General features: G+C 43.3%; 1 protein-coding gene across 1 annotated transcript in view; it reads left to right on the top strand.

Moving 5' to 3' along the window:
• Positions 1 to 4334, top strand: part of bag5 (BCL2 associated athanogene 5) — a 32851-nt gene extending 28517 nt beyond the window's left edge. Inside the window, exon 6 of the transcript XR_013305121.1 lies at positions 4316 to 4334. The gene's annotated coding sequence lies outside the window, so the exon portion shown is untranslated. The remainder of the gene's footprint in view (positions 1 to 4315) is intronic.
• The last annotated feature ends 9908 nt before the right edge of the window (positions 4335 to 14242 follow it).

Here is a 14242-nt window from a genome sequence, read left to right as displayed (position 1 = left end):
AGATCACAATGAACTTTGCATTAGTGAGCATGAACAGTGTCTGTCTACATTTGCCCCTGCAATTGGCTGGCCACCAATTCAGGGTGCCCGTATTTGGCTGGAATAGGCAACAGCACCTCGTGACCCTTGTGAGCACAAGCAATACGGAAATTAGATTAGATTAGAACTTTATTTCATCCCGTATTTGGGAAATTCACTTGGTTGCACTAGCAAGACAGTAGCAAGCACAGACACAGAAGACATTGTAGACCTAGGTAAAAAAAAATAAGGAATGAATGTTTACTCACCTTATTTTTGTTTTTTCTGTATTATATTTAAAAAATTCACATACTTCCAGTGGCGGACGGTGCATTTTCTGGTAGCGCCTTCAACGTATCAATCCAACCCTCAAAAACTATTTTATGGCTATAAAACCTCTACTGCAGCTACAGCTGCAACACATAAAAAATAATCAATAAATTAATGCACAAAAATGGGGTAAAATACACTTCCTAGCAGCATTTCATGATTAAATACAAATACTGGAGCTTTTCAGACATTAAAGCCAGGCCAGGGGGTGATTTTTCCCGGGAAAAGACAGCGATGGACGTCAATGGTGAAACGCCAAAAATTAAACTGGGGTAAAATCCACTTCCTAGCAGCATTTTGTGATTAAATACAAACACTGGAGCTTAAATACAAACACTGGAGCTTTTCAGATATCAGAACTTGGCCCACAATTGAAATATTATTTAGGAATCTTTTACTCACCAAAAATCTTTTTTACACAATATCCATCCTCCTTTCTTTCTTCCTTCTTTCCTATCGCCATCGAAGCTAATGATGAAAGTCGAGCCTGTCCTGTCATATTTCTGGCATAGTCTGTATTGAAAATGGCTTTAAATCAAAACAACAATATACTATTTGCTTGTGGAGCTAAGTTAGCACACTGAAAGTGCCGCACACACCATTTTCCCGGCTGTAACAGGCTTGCTAGCTTCGGAGTTGACCGCCCTTTCTTAATGATGTCCATTTTTTTCTGGGAAAGTCCGTCTGGAAAAGAGCTTTGTGAGAGAAATCTGCAACAGAATCCATTTGTTTTTGCCACTGTCGGCCATGTGGGTGGAGTTTGCGATCTCTGGCTGCTTTGGCCCGCCTATTAGCCAATCATAGTTTGTGAAAGCAATGACATGTCCCAGCCAGCAAAATGCTAACGCCTATGAAAAATCATTGTGGGGTTGCCAACTCGAAATCTGATTGGTTAAAAGCAACAGTCTAGTTTAATGCAGCAGAGCCCGGAAGAACTGATTGTGAAGGCTTTGAGGCAGATCTGATCTGGCAACAAATAATGGCTGAAATGTGATTGGTTAAATGCTTCAATATGAAAACACACATCTGGAAGCAGTGCAACCAGGGGAAAAAGCAATGAAAGGAAGCTGACAGACCATTTGGAATAATAAGTATTGATGGACAAAATATAATATGATTCAGATATTTCTTAGGCCAGCAGAGAAGGCCTTGAAGGCCCTGACGGCCCGCCACTGCATACTTCAAATGCAAATGACATTTTTTTTGTTAAACCATTTGCTTGTCTGAAAAGTATAAACTTTACCAAACAGGTTTAAATTACGAGTGGGATGTTACACTTATGTGGAATAATCATGACAATAGAATTACTTTTAAAAACACATTCAAATCAGGTTACGTTCTAATTGAGGAACCTGTTAGCAACAACAAACTTTCATTCAGATCACAATTTTCCCATCCACCAATTAAATTGTTGCAAGCACAATCGATAAAATATATTTTCACAAAAACTTTTTAAACTTTTAAAACGTTTTTCCTAGTGATGTCCCTGATTTGATCGCGGGATCGGAAATCTGGTCCGATCACATAATTTTAAGATCAGTCAGTATTGGTTATAAAAGATTGGGGTTTTTATTTTAAATATTAACTCATTGGCTGTTATTGACAGCAATTGACGTCGAATCCAATTCATCAAAATGGATTGAATGTCTATTGTTGTCACAGCAGTGAAACATGATCACTCAATTCCAGCGTTCCTGGTCGAAATTGATTTGATGTCTTCAACTGCCGATAATTTGTCAATAAATTGTCTGAGTCTTGGGAAATTTAATTTGAAAGGTGTCAATTTTGAAACCTTAATTTGAAGGGTTGTGTTCCCAGAGACTGAGCATTTTGTGGCCAACTCAGCACCTCCAACAGCAGTGATGATATGCTGTTAGGTGGTGGACAGAGACACTGCCAATGAAACCTTGATAAATACATTTCTTGAAGTTTGTGGCACTTAAAAAATTACTCTCACACCGCCAAGGGCTATGCTAAATGATATCTCAATGTACGTTTGTTCAGAAATGTAGTTCACAACAACAACAAAAAGTATTCAATTCTCGCCGAAACTAGTGTTAGGGATATTTCCAAACATCTAAATAATCGTCGAGCAGAGAAAACATTGAAAACAGATAGTTTTTTACTCCATCGGCCGATAAGAGGAGAAAATGGCAGGTCGCTTCCAAAATGGACGTCGCTCTCTTCCCTCCAGGTTCTAGAATACAAACTTCATCAACAGTTACTCTTTACAGGGTATGGAAGTCACTTGTCATGGCATAGGTGAAAAATGATGTATTCAGTGGTACTCGAGAAAAATTCCTCTACGTCCCTCTTAATGAGCGAACCCAATTTTTTAAATCAAAACAAGTAGACACACGGAGGACTCGACATTCTGGGATTCGTCACACTTCGAAAGAGTGCGAGAATCTCCAGTATGGTTTGCCATGCGGTGGTACTGTATGTCACTGTAAGCTACTAGCGTGTGCTGGATTGTGTTTTGAAACAGCTTTCACACAAAAATTCAAAATAGTAGCATAATCTCAAGAATGGGGGTTGCAAATTCAATGAGAATGGAGAATCATGGTCCGGTTGTAAACCACGACCACAGGGATGCACCTGCGGCTGAGTGATCCTGGGCCATGGTGTTGACTTGGGCCTTCATTTCAGCTATGGCACGAGTAATGTACTGGTTTCATCTGGGATGAAGGTGCAGCAGTGTTCTCCCATTATGGGACACACACCTCCATCCTTGGCTTTTATCAGATCCAGGACCATCCGGTCCTGCAACTCCATTTCCCTAAGGGCTTTTAAATCATCTGCTATACCCTGTAGGGCCTTGACTGTTTGGTTAATGAACAGTCTCATGCAACAGTTCAATGTCTACACGGAGCATAACTTTACCCACTCCAAGTTGGGGAAGTAGTGAAAGTATGATTTTCTGGGGGGTGGACCACAACTTATGGTCATCAGGAACATCACTGCCCCAGATTGAATCATGTGGTTTGAATTGCACTGATTTTGCACTGATATCTCTTACTGTTATGTTGACTCCCCTTAAAAGGAATGCATCTTAGACCATCTGCACCACTGCAGAGTTAAGTGTGACGCTTAAACCCAGTGAATTCAAGATGCCGGGATACCTGTGGAAATGGGTATACGACTACACACATAACAACTTTCATTCACACCAATCAGTTTCTTCTGGAACACTATGATATTATACCACACATCTTCTTCATAGTAGTTATAAAATACAAAATAAATAAAAAATAAAATCAGACTTAGGCTTGTCATCAACATTGACTGGACAAAAGCCTAATTGTCATCATACCCAGCTGTGTATGACGAAATTGAAAGTGCTTCTCCACAAAGTGCGCTTTTCCCAGGCAAGAGCCCAACCAAGTGATAGTTTCAGACTTGCTGGCACTCTGCCGTGATGGATACATCACATCACCTCCCGAGCGCAACCAAATCCCGGCGACTGCGAAAAGGTTTGCCTCACCTATGCCAACAAAGAATAAAATGGATCACTTACCTCCCACTGTCTGCTTACTTACCTTCAGTCAGCCAGCAGGAGGCAGATCACCGCCCAACGTCCTTCATGTTTCCTCACCCCGAAGTTGTTACACAGAGGGGATTGTGTGTCGTGCTACTGCAAATTCAGAGTCCTGATGGCTGTGGGAAAGAAGCTGTCCTTAAGCCTCTTTGTCCGTGCTTTGTGAGACCGGTAGCGCCTGCCAGAGGGAAGCAGCTGGAACAGGTTGTGACCAGGGTGGTCCGGGTCCCCAACAATGTTCCCGGCTCTGCTGAGGTAACGAGGGCTGGCAATATCTTCCAGTGAGGGCAGAGAGCAGCCGACGATCCTCTGGGCAGTGTTAATCACTCTGCATGGCGGAAGCTTACCAGAAGTAGTTCTCCGGATTGTTCTTCTCATACCACTTCACTCTTCTCTGATATAGGAGTATGTCACCATCTTGTTTTCCAGCTCGAGTCTCTGTGGACGGGGCATTCAGACACGCCCAGGCTGCCACTGACAGTACAGTCACTGTGACGAGGGTGGCACCAGCTTTCATTGTGGCTTCTGTGTAGAGGTGCACGTCTATGGGAGGTCAACGTTAAGTGAGGGGTGCTTGTGGCAGGTGAGTAGACGTCAGATAAGTTTTTCACGGACAAGGTTTTGGCACCGTCCGACTTCCGTCTACTCAGAGTCACCTGTGTCTCGAACTACCTTGACCTGGGATTGGTGAATCCACTTTGACTTTTAAGTGATCTTTACTGCTGTGGGGGGTGGTTGAGTTGAACCACGAATGGGTCCTTCCATCGTGAAGAGAACCAGAACTTCCTTTTTATGACTCGGATCAGTATCCAGTCACCTGGCTTCACCACCTCCTGTAAGGGAGACAAAGGGGATCACGGCAGCTTACATGTTCTTTGGACAAGTTTTTCTCCACCTTTAGTCTCTCTCATGGTTCACCTTCCCATAGAGGAAGTTGGAATGGTCTTCCATGAACTATCTCAAAAGGTGTTAATCCCGAGCTAGTTGGTACTATCTTCATATACGTTTTGACCAGTGATAGGCATTCTGGCCATGGCTTCTTTATCTCTTCCATGGTTTTCTTAAGCCTTAGTTTTATCGTACCATTCGTTTGCTCTACCGGTCCCACGCTCTACGGATCGTACGAGCAGTGGTTTTTTAGACTTATTCCTAGGTGTTTCATTTATATATACAGTGGTACCTCGACATACGATCGTAATCCGTTACGAGACTGAGATCGTATGACGAGATTCTCGTAACTCGAGTGGACGTTTCCCATTGAAATGAATGGAAAACAAATTAATTCGTTCCAACCCTCTGAAAAAACACCAAAAACAGGATATTGGATTGGAAAAAAATGTTTTATTTCTTCTAATTCCCCATCTATTAACAAAGTAACACATTCGGGGTTTTTTTTCCCACAACAACGCACTCGTAAACGGAACAAACACTCCACCCTCACGTTTTCTGTTGTACTATTCCCTTCAAAATATTCCGAAAATGATGCACACAAATGTCCTCACAATTGGATAACGCACGACCACTTGCCAACGAGAAGCAGTCTTTTATCAGCTCTGCTGCTCATGGGAGCATTGGGGGCGATGGCTTGCGGCTCCCTTTTAGCTTGTAGCATCTGTGGTCACAACCGCTTTGAATGGCGCCTATGATAGAGTTGCTACCGGGGATGCTATTGCGGGGAGTTGCGAACCAGTGCCCCTGATGTTCTTATGAGCAGCGAACGAGAAGTAATATAATACTCCTCGTATTAGATAATAATAACAGGAAATGCAGCAGCTGAGTTTACCCACGTATTGATTGTGGGTAAAGTTTTATTCTGAGAAAGAGTGCCATTGCCTGTTGGCGTTGTGTGCACGAGTATACTTCATTACCCAGAAAGCCCTATTTTTCCCGCGCATGCGCGTTGTGCGTTTCCTGGTCTGAATAACTCATTCAAATGTTCGACGAAACGTCCGCTCGACGAACTGTCCTTCGACCAAACGTCCGTCGACCAAACGTCCGTCGACCAAACGTCCGTCGACCAAACGTCCGTCGACCAAACGTCCGTCGACCAAACGTCCGTCGACCAAACGTCCGTCGACCAAACGTCCGTCGACCAAACGTCCGTCGACCAAACGTCCGTCGACCAAACGTCCGGTCACGTTCTTGCCCTGGCCATCTCTTTGAGTATTGCATACCTTGTGCTTTTGGGCGCTCCAATAATGTTCCAACTCTGATATATGCCAAAACTGGTAGCAAGTGACATTTTGGCAGCATTGTTCGATGATCACCCTTCAGAAGCTTTAATATTTTTTGAGTGCTGCATCTGTCTACAAGATATCTCACTAGTTTTGATTTTTCACAGCCTGTCAAGTCCCTCTTCGGTCCCATTTTGCCAAAGTAAAGAAAGTTGCCTAATCATTATGGACACCTGTTATAGGGTGTTGATGTCATTAGACCACACACCCTTTCTCATTACAGAGATGAACACCACCTCATATTCTTAATTAGTTGTGGGCTTCCGAACCTATACAGCAGGGGTCACCAAACTACGGCCCGCCGGCACATTTGGACCGGCCCTCTGAACAATACCAGAGACGCTATCGGAATTTTTTTTTTTTTTTTTTTTAATTTTTTGGGGGGGGGGGGGGGGGGTTGATGCGGCCCGCCGGCACATTTGGACCGGCCCTCTGAACAATACCAGACACGCTATCGGATTTATTTTCCTATTTGGCCTTGAAGACTGGGACATTTTAATCTTGTGTTTGGTTCATTGCACCCCTGCTGAGCCCACAAATCATCCCAGTGAAGCGGGCCTTCGCATTGCTTCTTTGGTGACACGCGCGGGGAGAGTGTTTCCCTTTGATGCATGCGGGCACGTCCACCGTTGCATGCACGAGCAGTGTTACCGAGACATCTGGACGATCGCAGGTGAGGGCGGAGCCCTGGGACCATCACGGACTATTCAAGCATATAAAAACTGCAACCTGTTTGAGAACGGAATAATGGCGAAAAAGTTAGGTGAGAGAAAAATTGATTCAGAATGCAGGGTATTTAACCTGGAGTGGACAAACGATTATTTTTTTGTTCAATGTGTTACACCCTGCATTTGATCTTGACACACAGGGGGAAATAATCAGAACAGTGAGATGTTGTTGTGACTTCAATCCAACTTTTACTGTAATCAATTAACACAAAAACCCATAACATACAATTACACCCATATATATACATTATCAACACGTTAGAACCCAAAACATAATGTACAATTACAACTATATACATATATATATATAAATATATATATTAGCAACACTTTAGAACCCAAAACACAATGCACACACACACTCGTTCAACACACGGTCATAACTTGTTATATCTTTTCCTTTTACAACTTCTAGTAGTCCTACTATTATTCAACAGGGCAAACAATGCAATATCAATAATATAAAATCCTTTCTATGACCGTTATAGACACTGTCAACGATAATGGTGGCCGAAGGTAGCGTGCTAAATGCTATTCCATGTGCGTGACCCGAGACTCTCACATTCATGCCCGTAATTCAAAAGTAAATAAACATTAATAGCCATTATCTCTTTTCTCACACGCTAAACACTGTATATTACAAACCCCAAACTCAACCAGCCTTTACAACAAACAGCATACCTTGACACACAGGGGGAAATAATCAGAACAGTGAGATGTTGTTGTGACTTCAATCCAACTTTTACTGTAATGATTCAACACATCTCCCGTGCCTCAAGCTATTTGCTAAGACATCAATAATCGAATACCGATCTTCTTTAACATGCCCCGCACTTGCCATGTGGATCCAAGGATCAACAATCGAACACCGATACACACATTCAATCCAAACTCGTCATAGCTTCTTTACATGCAATCGTTAATAAATCAAACACTCTAGCATGTCACACTAATAAATCAAACACTCTAGTATGTCACACTAATAGATCAAACACTCTAGTATGTCACAAATGCAAAGAAAAGGCTGTTTGTCTCATTTGTCAAGAGACGGTGGCGGTATTCAAAGAATACAATCTTTGCCGACACTATGAATCCCGTCACAAAGACAAGTACGATAGCTTGCAAGGCCAAATACGAGCAGACAAACTCTCCAAGCGAAAAAGTGGACTACTATCTCAGCAGAACCAGGCATCCGTTCGGGCCAGCTTTTGGGTTGCTAAATTGATAGCAAGCAGCGGTAAGCCTTTCACTGACGGAGAGTTTGTTAAGAAATGTATGGATACTGTCGCGGAGGAGGTGTGTCCCGAGAAGAAAGATGCATTTAATGCCGTAAGTCTGTCGGTGAGTACAATGACCAGACGCGTTGAAGAAATCGGGAGTAATGTATCTGCCCAGCTGCAGCAGAAGACGAAATAATTTGACTTTTTTTCATTAGCACTGGATGAAAGCACGGACGTGCAAGACACAGCGCAACTGCTCATTTTTATTCGTGGAGTTAGCGCAAACTTTGAGATTTGCGAGGATCTGGCAGCCCTCCAAAGTCTCAAAGGGACTACAACGGGAGAGGATATTTTTGACAAAGTGTGCCAAACCATGGAGAAGTTGGACCTGGACTGGTCAAAGCTAGCTAGCATCACGACTGACGGGGCTCCTAGCATGGTGGCCGAAACTCGCGGTCTAATAATGGGACGCATGAACCGGGAGTTGGAAAAAAGGGGTCTCACCGCCCCGCTACGAGTCCACTGCCAAATTCACCAGCAAGCACTGTGCTGCAAAATGTTGACGTGGGATTCTGTAATGACGGTTGTGGTGTCGTGCATAAACTTCAGAGCAAAGGGAGAAGATTGTGCATGGCACAACAGAAAGTTAATGTTCCATGGCTTTTTATTCTATGAAGAACCCAGAGAGAGTTATTTAGTTATAATTTATTTCATAAATAGTGTTATTTATTTCCTGTTTTTTCTGTGAAGAACTCATAGAGGGTTATTTAGTTATGATTTATTTCATTAATAGTGTTATTATATGTTTCCTGACTTTTTTTCTGTAAAGAACCTGCAAAAGGTTATTTGGTTATGTGTGGCTTTCTGGAAAACAATTTAAAAAAATTAAGCTCCCCTACGATCGTCACACTTTTTCTGTTACAAACTGACACCGGCCCCCCATCAGAGAAGGGAAAAGTTATGTGGCCCTCACAGGAAAAAGTTTGGGGACCCCTGCTATACAGATTGGAGTAAGACAACGTGCATAATTAGGATGATGTAGTCAAAATACTTATTTTTATAATAATTCTGCACTCCCTGTAGTTGGCAGGATAGGATCGGGTGACCCACCCCCAAGAGGCAAGACCCTTTGAGGTAAAGCGGATCGAAAAATTAGTAAATGAAATGAATTTTGAATTTTGTGCACATTATTCTGCACTGACAATTTCTTTATTTAAAAAAACAACTTTCGACTGACCCGATTTCAATTGGAATAAAATGAAGTGACCCGAAATTCTCCAAATCAACAGGAAATTACCCAATATTACGACAAATTGTCCAGGAAACGCCCCAAAAGTAACAGGAAGTGACCTGTAAATGACCCCAATCCATAACAAAGAGGCCCAAGATCAATAGGTAATGACCTAAAAATGCCCAAAAACAATAGGAATAACATTTTGTTTATTTTTCTATTCACATTCCTCCCACATTCCAAAAACATGCATGGTAGGCTGATTGGACAATCTAAATTGCTCCTAGGAATAAGTGTGAGCGTGCGTGAATGTTTGTCTCCTCATGTCCTGCGATTGGTTGGCCACCAATTCAGGGTGTCTGCCAACTCATGCCCGAAGGCACCCCCCGCCACCCTCGTGAGGATTAAGCGGTTCAGAAAATGAATGAATGATATTAAAGTTGTTTTCTATTGTACCAAAAATAGTCACTTGCCCCGGTAAGGCTTAACAATATCCACCAAAAAGGGGCTCCTTATCCAGTTTTGCTTTTAAAAGTGGCCACTAGAGGTCACCACGCCGCCAGTTCTTGGACGGGCAAGTGTGGTGACGTCATATTCATTGCTTGGCCAAATGATGTGTAAAATTCGTGTTACGTCACAAATTCAAGCATTGAGGCAGAATAAAAGCATGCGTTGTCACATCACATGGATGGGGGCAGAGGGTCTTACATAAGAGCTAGTGATTATGTTAAGCTGCTGTAAAGAAGTTGAAAGCTTTAAAGCGTTGATCGGCCTTGCTCAGTTGCCCCCCCCTTAAATAAAAAATATAAAAAAAACTAAGGAGAGGGGAGAAAAACAGTAACCCAGTTTGGCGTTGTTACGTAACATTTTCTCACTGGTAAAATTATCTAAAACATTAGTTTGATGTGAAAAGTAAACAAAATTAAATGTTCTCAATTCTTGAGACCTCCATTTTTATTGCAGCTGACATTGAAAGCTCTCAATGCAAACACTCATGCAATCGCTCGATCACTGTACTTTATCAAAAGATAAGCTTGGGCGAGGTTGTAATTGCGCATGTTTTGGTAATCTATTTGTGTGAGAAGCACAGTGGCTAATACACACGTGGGCAAATCACAATAAAGGATGACATTGGAAATAAAATGGACGTGATGGATGTGGAACAAATGAAGGGAAAACCCAATAGCTCAGGTTGTATTCGCCTGGAGTAAACATGAGCAATGTTTCCTCTAATTTTTTGTTTGTCTGGGCAGAAAGACAACCTCCCTGAGCACACTGAGTACCGGTGTGAGCAACATCATCATTGCTCGCTATGGGCACGCACCAGAATCACACCTGCCATAAGCAGGTGTATGTCTACTACACATAAATGATTTAGTAATAATAAAATGTAATGATTAATATCTATGAATAAAAAAAAAATGATTTTATTTTGTGCACTGTGCTCCATGATTTGCTGCGCGCAGAGAAAACGAGAGTAGTTCGCAATTGCGCACGCGCGCAGCTTAGAGGGAACATTGAACATGAGCCAGGCCAATGCATGTAAACACCCGAGGAGCAACCGGAAGCCTTTTTGTTTATATAAATAAGGACTCACTGGCAGAAATTCCCTCCGAAAATGACGTTTGTAAATGACATGGAAAGGTGTCCTACCTTACAACTAAATTGGGTCAGCGAGTCTTCCCGTCACAACAGAAAAAAAAGTGTTTCAGCAGCACCTGGAAACTCGCTGGCGGAAATAATATAATATAATCGGACATAGGCCCTGTCGTCATCATCAACAACAAAAGCCTCTTTTTCATCACACCCAGAAACTGCGTATGACAAAATTGGTAGTGCTTCTCCATAAGGTGCGTTTTCTCGACAAAAGACCTAAATAAGTGATAGTTACGGACTCGTAATTTGGCATTCTGCCGTTATGGATACCTCGCATCGAAAAAAACTGTCCTTAAGCCTATTTGTCCGTACTTTGTGGGACCTATAGCATCTGCCAGAGGGCAGCAGCTGGAACAGATTGTGACCAGGGTGGTATGGGTCCCCGATGATGTTCCTGGCTCTGCTGAGGTAACGAGGGCTGTCAATGTCTTCCAGTGAGGGCAGAGAGCAGCCGACGATCTTCTGGGCAGTGTTAATCACTTTCTGCATGGCCTTTTTGTCTGCTGCCGTGCTTCCAGCGCACCACACTGTGATGCAGTATCCCAGGATGCTCTTTACAGTGGTTCTATAGAAGGTTACCAGAAGCTTGGTGTCCAAGTTGTTCCTCCTGAGTACCCTGAGGAAATGGAGTCGTTTCTGAGCCTTCTTCACTACTGCCGTGATGTTTGTAGAACAGGAGAGCTTATCCGTGACGTGGACCCCCAGGAATTTAAAGGACTGGACCCTGTCTACACATACTCCATGTAAAATGACGTTTGTAAATGACATAGGAAGGCGTCCTACCTTATGACCAATCAGCCACGCGGGCCATGTAAAAACAGTGATTCATACATCAACTCTGCTTTCAGCTTTAACAAATAAAAGATTGTGTTTACACACTCACAGAAGGTGAAGAAATTCAACCACTCATCTGCTAGGATCTGACAGCCGTTTCACCATAAAAAAATTCAACTCTCTATGAGGCACGGTTTGGACAAACATAGCGTGAGAGTCTTAACATAACAGACACAAGAAAGACATTGTAGAGTGAGATAAAACTGGAAGCACACACAGGAAGTCTTCTACAAGGTGGGGAACTTCTGAAGACTGAGACCGAGGTTGAAAATATGCAGAATCACTTTTCCAAGCTTGTCCGCACAGTCCCTCAGTAGTCTGGAGCTGAAGAATCAATAGTAACAGAGTACAACCCCTCAACTCCGTTTCCAGCCTGGTAAGCGCCGACAGCTCTTCCATCTTATCGGGGAGGGATCTCACTTTCCCCATAATTAGATGGAATGATTGGTCTGAAGCATCGCTTCTTCTCCCGGCACTTTTGTCCAGCTCCGGATTTCCAGCGGCATCGAGGTGTTGCTCTTTCTGCTGTGTATTTTTCACAGCTGATCCCATGTGTATGACAGCAGAGGCATGGCTGATTGGTTCCAAAAAAGAAATAGCAGAAAGAAACCAAGCTAATAGAAAAATGAAAGTTGTAAAAATATTCAAGTAAAAAGTATAATTGCTACGACTTAATTGCTATCGGAAGGAGATGCGATATATCCGATGTCACAACGAACTACCAACGAACCTACGATATCCCCGAGGACATCTCGAGACCTCCGGGAGCTCCGTGGATAGTCAGCCCACTCAAAGCACGACGAAGGAGGCGAAGGCGGCGGAGAGAAAGGAAGCAAAAGCGCGGTTGTCGGGCGGGTCTTGCTGCTAAGCTAAGTCAACAACCACACCGAGCACCGCTCCCGAGTATCTTTTTGACCAACGCCAGATCCATCACCCACAAAATGGACGAGTTGGAACTTCGAATTGCCACCAACAGCTTTGTTAAGAACTGTAACATTATCCTCATCACGGAAACGTGGCTACACCAGCAAATCCCGGACGCTGCGGTTTCGCTAGCTAGCCGAACGCTTTTTCGGAACGATCGTTCAAAGGAACTAACAGGCAAAAGCAGAGGAGGAGGACTTTGCTTGTTCATACATAATGAATGGTGTGGTGACAGTAGGATTATTGACACTCACTGTTCTCCGGACTTAGAGCTATTGGCAGTACGGTGTAGGCCCTTCTACCTACCGAGAGAGCTAGCCGTCGTCATAGTAACGGCGGTTTATATTCCTCCTGATGCTAACGTCAACACGGCATTAAACCTCCTGCTAATGGCTGTAAACAAACAACAGCTTGACCATCCCGATGGAGTCTGTATTGTTGCTGGTGACTTCAACAGAGCATGTTTAAAGACTGTTCTACCCAAGTTTATCCAATACGTAAAATGTCACACGAGGGGAGACAAAAATCTTGACCATGTTTATTCTAACATTAAACATGCTTACAAAGCCACTTCCCTCCCTCACCTAGCTGGATCAGATCACCTCTGTCTAGCCCTCACCCCAGCATACACTCCATTCCGGAGGCAAACAAGACCACAAATAAAGACAATTAAAACTTGGCCCGAGGATGCCCTTTCTCAGCTGCAGGACTGTTTTTTCCGCACCAAGTGGGAACTCTTTGAACACGACAACCTCCAGGACTATACGGACGCTGTACTCTCCTATATCAAAAACTGCATGGACAATGTCACTAGGAATAAACAAATACGGGTTTTTCCAAATCAAAAACCCTGGATGACCAAGGAGACTCAGGCACTCATCAAATGCCGTAACACCGCTTTCAGATCAGGGGACAAGATGAAATATAGAGCTGCCAGAGCTGATCTGAAAAGAGGCATTAAAAAGGCCAAGGCAGAATATACTAAGAAAATTGAGGAGCACTTCACAGACAATAACCCAAAGAAGATGTGGCAGGGAATACGACATATTACCAACTACAATAACAATAATATGTCTGTTAACGCAGATGCCTCACTAGCGGAGGAACTGAACCGTTTCTTTGCCCGCTTTGAGACTGACAAATCAGACCCAGTCTCAACACCCCCGCCACTATCCTGCAGCAATACACTGAAGTTCCAGGAAGAGGAAGTGAGACTGGAAATGCGGTCTGTGAATACCAGGAAGGCTGCTGGACCTGATGGAGTACCTGGGAAGGTGCTCAAAGCCTGTGCTGACCAGCTGGCTGGAGTCTTCACAAAAATCTTCAATTGTTCCCTGCAACAATCCATCATTCCATCCTGCCTGAAATCTGCCACCATTATTCCTGTCCCCAAAAAGCCAACTATCGACAGCATGAATGATTATAGGCCTGTTGCTCTCACACCTGTGATCATGAAGTGCTTTGAAAAGTTGATAGCCCGCCATATCAGGAATACAATCTCTCCCTCAGTTGACCCTCACCAGTTTGCT

This window comes from Stigmatopora argus, chromosome 15 (assembly GCF_051989625.1).
Source record: "Stigmatopora argus isolate UIUO_Sarg chromosome 15, RoL_Sarg_1.0, whole genome shotgun sequence".
Taxonomy (NCBI): domain Eukaryota; kingdom Metazoa; phylum Chordata; class Actinopteri; order Syngnathiformes; family Syngnathidae; genus Stigmatopora; species Stigmatopora argus.
This window is presented reverse-complemented; position numbering and strand designations above follow the sequence as displayed.